This window comes from Lynx rufus, unplaced genomic scaffold (genome assembly GCF_022079265.1).
Source record: "Lynx rufus isolate CCGP_SWC_20201006 ecotype Redwood Valley unplaced genomic scaffold, mLynRuf1.p SCAF_1, whole genome shotgun sequence".
Taxonomy (NCBI): domain Eukaryota; kingdom Metazoa; phylum Chordata; class Mammalia; order Carnivora; family Felidae; genus Lynx; species Lynx rufus.
Window position 1 is genome coordinate 176090741 of NW_025814823.1, and position 6988 is coordinate 176097728.

Here is a 6988-nt window from a genome sequence, read left to right on the forward strand (position 1 = left end):
CCTGGAACCATGCAGGGAGGGGGATTCTGGACAACAGGGTTCCGGTCTCACCACGTCAACACGGTACCACACAGTCAGGTACTGGACCCCCTCCGGGCCACTGTTTCCTCATCAGTGAAATGGGGACCCAACAGGCACACAGTTATTACTTATTACAGTCCTCATTTATATAACAATTCTGATTGATTGCTATTTAGCAGCCTTTGCCAGAATCTTTGTTACTTATGGGACCTTTGGCCCTTCCCTCTTACCATGGTAATGCCTTTAAGAATTTCCATCCCTACTAAGTCAGAGAGAGAAAGACAAACACGATCTGTATGATCTCACTTATACGTGGAATCTACAAATGGAGAACTCATAGAAACAAAAGGTAGACTGATGTTTATGAGGACCTGGGAGGTGGGGGAAATGGGGAGAAGTCGGTCAAAGGGCACAAACTGCCAGTCATAAGATGAGTTAAGTTCGGGGCATCTAATGTGCAGCACGGTGACCATAGTTAATAATCCTGGATTGTAGACCTGAAAGTCGTTATGAGTAAATCTGAAATGTGCTCACCATAACAGCAACCTGGTAATTATGTGAGGTGAGGGATGTATTAACTGATACTGTGGTCAACACTGCAATATACGCACGTATCGAACCATCACCTCGAACGGCTTAAACTTGCACCATCGTTACGTGTCCGTTGTATCTCAGTAAATCTGAGAATTGTCATTTTCAAAGCCACGGCAGTGGCGTCTGTGGGCAACCATGTCTCCGTTCAAGTCTCACATTTTAAACATTAATTACTGTCCCTTGAGTGGCTTCACGTCTGCCGTGCTCTGGCCTCTGGCAGAACCAGGTTCTTCTGTTCCACAGGCCTGTCTGGAGACCGTTCCCATTTCTGCCTCCAGCTTGATTCTGGAGAATCAGCCGGGTAGCATGAGGTTCTCACCTTTCAGGCCTAGTCGCCACTCGCAGCCTGGGGACAGCCTCCCCTTCCTTGGGGAGCCCTGACTCCACAGCTCCTAGCTACAATGTGCCTCCCCAAAGGATAGAATCAAGTGAACGCCTGGCTAGGAAACAACAGCTATCCTGTGACTTCAGAAAGCATCCTTCTCTGGAAATTACAGAGCTGGCCCTTTAAGGCCCCTGGACTGTCTGCTGGGGTGGGGTGGGAGGTGCAGGGAAGAGGAAGGGAGAGTGGTTAAGGGAGGGAGAAAGACAGAGAGAGAAAGACAGAGAGAGGGATCAGTTGTGATACCATGGCAACGCCGAATACTCCAAAATGGATTCAATTTGAAGAATAATATTCAGGGAAACAGAAGGACAACTTCCCCTGGGCTGCTCACAGGCCCCTGAAGGCTGTTTCAGATGCAAACTGGGCTGGGTGGGTTGAGACCCGGAGGAAGGGACCCACTTCCTCAGAGATGGGGAAACTGAGGCTAGGAGAGGGGTAGGGGGCCAGTCGTCTAAAGACACTTAGTTGGTGAGCTGCAGCTCCAGCACACGGGCCAATGGTTCATTTGTTCTTTTAGGCAACAGATACTTATTGAATGCTTACAATGTGCCAGGCGCTCTTCGAGGTGCTGGAGGTACGGCGCGGAATGAACGAAGGGTCAATAGGGAGTAGAGTGAATTGGGAAACCTTATCCCTTTGCCCAACTTCGTGCAAGCACATGTGGTACACTTCTTGATCTTCGCAGACAAAACCCATGCAGCTACGTTCTCACAGCACTGGTGGGGAAACTGAGGCTCAAGGAGGCTGAGGCACTTGCCAGGGCCATACACTCAGTCTGCTTGAACTCGGGGACCAGGAGGGGCCTTTACCTCTTTTCTCCAAGAGGTGATGATCCGTAACCAAGTGGCCACGGAGCTCGGCTGATCCCAACTCATCCCAACTTCATCCCAATTTCATGACTTTCAGTACATACAAAAAGGTGGTAAGAGTGGGCTGCCTGTGGGGAGAAGACTGGGCATACGAGAATCAGGGTGAGAAAGGGGACTTTTCAATTGTTAACATAGGAATTCTTTTAAAAATTTGCTGAGTGAAAACTATAAGTAACCATAAATGTATAAATAATCACAAAATAGCCGGGTCTACTATGTTCACCAACTGTACGATCTTGAACAAGTCGCCCGCTTCTCTGAGCCCCGGTCAGGCACCGCTATAAAACTGGTGGGTTGCCGTAAATGGTAAAGAAGTTCATGGATGTGAAATGTACCCAGGCGGCAGCACGAGGCACCATGAGACAGAGAGAAGCGCAGAAGGTTTTCACTTCTGTTGAAGGGCAGAAGAACACAGAGAAACAGAGGTCGTGAGCTTGAGGCTAGACAGAAGGCAGCATGGCTACCTGGCCTCTCTGAGTGAGGACCTCTAGGGCCACTGTAGGTCTGGCTTAGCCTCTCTGGGGAAGCCTCACCTTCAGGTCCTGGACCCAGTGAGTGAGGTCATCCAGTGAGATGCTTTCTGCCCGGGAGGGCGCCATGGGGCTGCCAGTATGCAGAGAGTATGACATCTCTCCAGACTGAACCAGGGACCCCATACCTGCGAGGGACCAAGCTCCTGGTGGGATGAGAACCCATGGCTGTCTAGGCCTAAGAAAGCAGGAGGTGCCTTCCTTTCCACATGGCATTTCCCTGGCTGGCCTCCCTTGGGAGAGAGCAGCATTTCATAGGATGATGACAGCTCAGAGAAGCAAAAGCCAGTTAGGAGGTGGAAGATGGGCCAGGAGTCCCCAGTGAATTATCTTAACTATGAAAACAAAAACAAAAACAAAAACCAGCAACATTTTGAAGCCCTTTATGGAGCTTATAGTGAAAAAAATTTGCTTTTTTTCTGCTGGAACAAAGACAGTAGTTATGTTCTATATTCTAGCAAGTTCTTTCGAAAAAAAAATCAAAACCTGGGTTCTGTGGGTCAGATCTGGAATTCAAATGTCTTCTCCATAAGCGCCCCCCCCCCCCGCCGCCTTCCTCCCAACTCAACAAGATGGAGATATTTGAATATGTTGTGCTTTTGAAATACTGAAGGATCTGGTGGTCTTGGGCCGACCCACATGCCTGGCAGCAATAGGCAGGGCCCTCGCGGTGGCCATCTCTTTCAGATGGGCATGCGCCCTCCTGACTTCCACACTCTATGCCACCCCCTCCCTGTAAATCACGGCAGCCTACATCCCTCACACTCTGATGCTGGTATAGCCCCTGCCCTATGTCCACACACCTAGCTACCATGCCCGAGGCCTCAAAGAGACTCTAACCAAATCCAGTGCCTGGCTCCGAGATGCATTTCTGTGACTTTGTCAAATGGTTTGCCTTCCTATTACTGATTTCCATCAGTAATGGCTGGCCAAATCAGTTTCTTCTCTGAGCACATCCTGGCTGCAAGTCTGATGTTCCACTGTCTAAGGACTGTGTGATTTAAGGGAAGCTATTTAATGCCTCTGAGCCTCTACTTCCATGGAACTGATTGAGAACAAAATATTATTATTATATTATTATTGTTATTATTAATGTTTCCCGATTTTGTAGGTTGGCTGGGTAGTTCTTTTGCTTTAATGTGGTGCCAGCCAAGGCCCAGGGATGGCTTGAAGGCCTCGCTCATGTGACTGGCAGTTAGTTCTGACCGCCAGCTGGGAAGTCTGAGGAGCTGCTGGAAGGAATTCTGGTTCTTTCTGCTACCCCTTTCCACATGGCTGCTTGTGCTTCCTCACAGTGTGGCGTGGAGGGGTGTTCCAAGAGGTGAAGACAGAAGCTACAGCTCTCTGAAGGCCCAGAAGTTAGCCAGCATCACCTCCCTCACATTCTAGTGAACGTAACAGGTGCCAGCCACAAGGACTCAAGAGGAGTGCAAATGGACTCTGCCTCTTGACGTGGACACACAAGGTCTCCTCCCAGAAAAGCATGGGAGGTAGGGAATATTTTTGCACCACTTTGGAAACACGGCGTCCAACAGGTGGATTTCACGGGACCTCATACACCAAAGGCCTTCAACAATGTTAGTTCCACTCATTCACTCATCCATTCATTCATTGATTCATCCATCTACCTCCCCCCCACCCCTCCCCCCCACATTCAGGAAGCACTTATTGTGTGCCAGCCTTAACCTAGACACTGGCAAGATGGAGTTGGTCCCACCCATCAAGGAAGTCATAATTCTGGATGGGAAACAGGCAGGTAGAGCAGTAATTACAGCACAATATGGCAACTGCTTTGCTAGAGGAATGCTTTAGGATTGGCAAGTGGCCCCACACTGGGCCAGTGGGAACCAGCCCGGGAGACTGGCTGGCTCTCCTGAGAGAAAGGTTCTTTTTCACAGGGCTGTTCGGTTTGCCGTCACGTGAAATCTGCCAGTGCCCATCCTGCCACGTATGGGAGGACTTGTGACAGGTGTGCCAACCACATTTCTTTTTTTGCTCAAGTAATTTTGGTTACAGTTGTCCCTCCCTTCCTATTAGAGTGAATCCCTACAAACACTGTTCCTAAGGCACTCACAATATAATAGGAAGGACCCACAGGCAACAAAGAATTATGTTTTAGTGGTGTAAGGGATAAAACAGAGATGTGCATAGGATATTATGAAGGGAGGGACTGGGTTCATTTTTTTTTTTTTTTTATCTTGGAGGCAGGTTTTACCTAGTTCTAGAAGTTCTAGAATGCTCCCTGGAGGAAGCCCCCGCCCATATACCTATCACAGGGCTGGGCAAATTAGCAGATGCCCTCTATGGACCAGTGAAGAAACGGCAGAGTCTTAAGATAAAACTAGCAGAGATCAAGTTATCCCATTTTAAATCTGCCCCCTTCCTAACTTACTGAACTCAGGCATATGTCAAATTGGCTGCCCTGGTGTCTGTATGACAGAAACAGAATCTCCTTAGCTAAAGCAGCCTTTTAATAGACCTCCAGAGGTTAATGGGCCTGACAGATCTTTGACATTTATTGGATTTTACGAGCTAGTGGATCTGACTCAGAAAGCTGATCAGATATTCCAAATCGATGGCCCCTTTGGGGTACTGTCTTCACACAGAGCGAGCCATAATGAGGTGACCTTGGATGCCTGAGCCCAGAAAGAACAGAGAATGTCAGAATCCTAGGAATTCTAAACTGATCAAGGCCTACACGGTGCCCTCAGGGTCCCTCTGGCCCCGAGATGCTTTGCCCACAGATTCTGTAATTGCACACTCCTTCCAGTTCACCCTGCCTGGACAGCTACAAGCACCAGTATCCTTTTACAAGATTCCTTCCCTCACCCCACAAACATTTGTGAAAAGGCTTTGTTATAATGGCATTTAACAAATGAACATTCCCTGGGCCGCTGCTCTGCACCAGGCACAGTTCAGGCAGAGGGGATCCAGAGAAAACTGGATCCTTCTCTTCTAGCGGCTTACAGTGCTATGGGGAAGACTTCCAGAGACCCAAATCCTGTTAGTGCCCTGCGATGGGGCTGGCAGGGGGGAACACAGAGAGAGCAGGCAGTAGGGAGGAAGGCAAGCTGACTGTGGAGGATTAGGGAAGCCTCCCAAGTACAGGGCCTTGTGGCTGGGTTTTGAAAGCCAAGTAGGAGCTCAGCAGGCTGGGGAGGAGAAAAAGGACATCCAGGTGGGGAAACGAGGTATATAACAAATACAAAAGTGCGGAGACACACAGATGCTGTCACTGGAGCATACAGAATCCAGCAAGGACGCATCACTTTTCTCAGCTTGGCAAAAAGAAAAACTTCAGGGCTGGGAAGAACAGGAAAAAGATATGCTCATACGTTACTGGAAGGGATGAGAATTACTATGAAGCTTTTTGGAAATACTGGCAATGTCTGTTCAGATTTAAAATACACATGACCTCTGAGCCAGAAATTCTACCTTTGGGACTTAGGTCTCTATATATTAAAATAAAATTAAGTTTAAGTTTAAATAAAATAAAATACAATTCTGTGCAATTTCCCAGTTGTGGTGAGTATGAGTCGTCGTTCCTGCCCAGAATCTCTTCTTTTGGAAACAGCACTCTGATTTCCTTTGGGGAACAGTTCTTCCCACTTGGGTCCATGTGGGTTTATGGTCATCTTGGAGCAGGCTTCTTTATTCTGGGGCTCATCTTAGTTATAGAAATGCCAGCCAAGCAGATACCCATTGGCTTGAGAGAAGGGGAAAGAAGGATTTACTTGGGGGGCCAATGGATGGCCCTCTCCAAATCCCGTGGCACAGAAGTACAGGGCAGAGATGGGCAAATTGGCCTACGATCTGTCGGTAACCGGTTACTTGTTTGGGCTGCTCATCTGGGGGAGAACTCTCCACCTCATGAGTCTACCTGGTAGGCCACTTCCCATTACAAAAGTCCAAATTCACTTTCCAGTCAGTCTCCTTTGTACCCAGAGAGACAGCATGTAAACCTGGTTTCTCCTATCACACATGCCCTCTTAGGACACGAACGTGGCCACTACTGAGAAGCAGGGACTGCATAGAATCCATTCTGGCAGGGACGGCGGCCGTGAGGTGAATCGGGTTTCAGGCAGCATCATCCCCCCATTCCAGGGTCCAGCCCTGCTGGTGTTGGTGGTGCTGGTGGCAGTGTCCGTGCCCAACAGGGGAACAGTTGTGCCGTTTGGGAAGTTGCTCCTAGATGTGTGATCTCCAAGCCCGAGTGTCCGGCCTCTGAACAACTCTCAAGGCTACACAACAAACAATCTTTAAGAAATATTTTTCGGCTTCAACTGGCCAAGTTTGGTCCCTGTCTCCGAGTACGGACAGAGACGCAGAGCAGGCCACGAGCAAGATGATGCAAGAACTGAGGAGGTCCTCCAGGGCTCACCTCCCCCCATCTTGGACTGCAGCCCGACCCCTAGAGACTGACGAAGAACTTGAGTTCTGAGGGAGGGATGGGGCTGGAGAGAGTCTGAACATTCTGCTCAGTTGGGCAACGGAGGGCTTTGACGTTCATGGTGAAAAGCCAAGTGACCTCTTTTGTGCACCAGGCTGGGAAAAAAGTTATACCCATTCCCCTTCAATACTTTAATAAC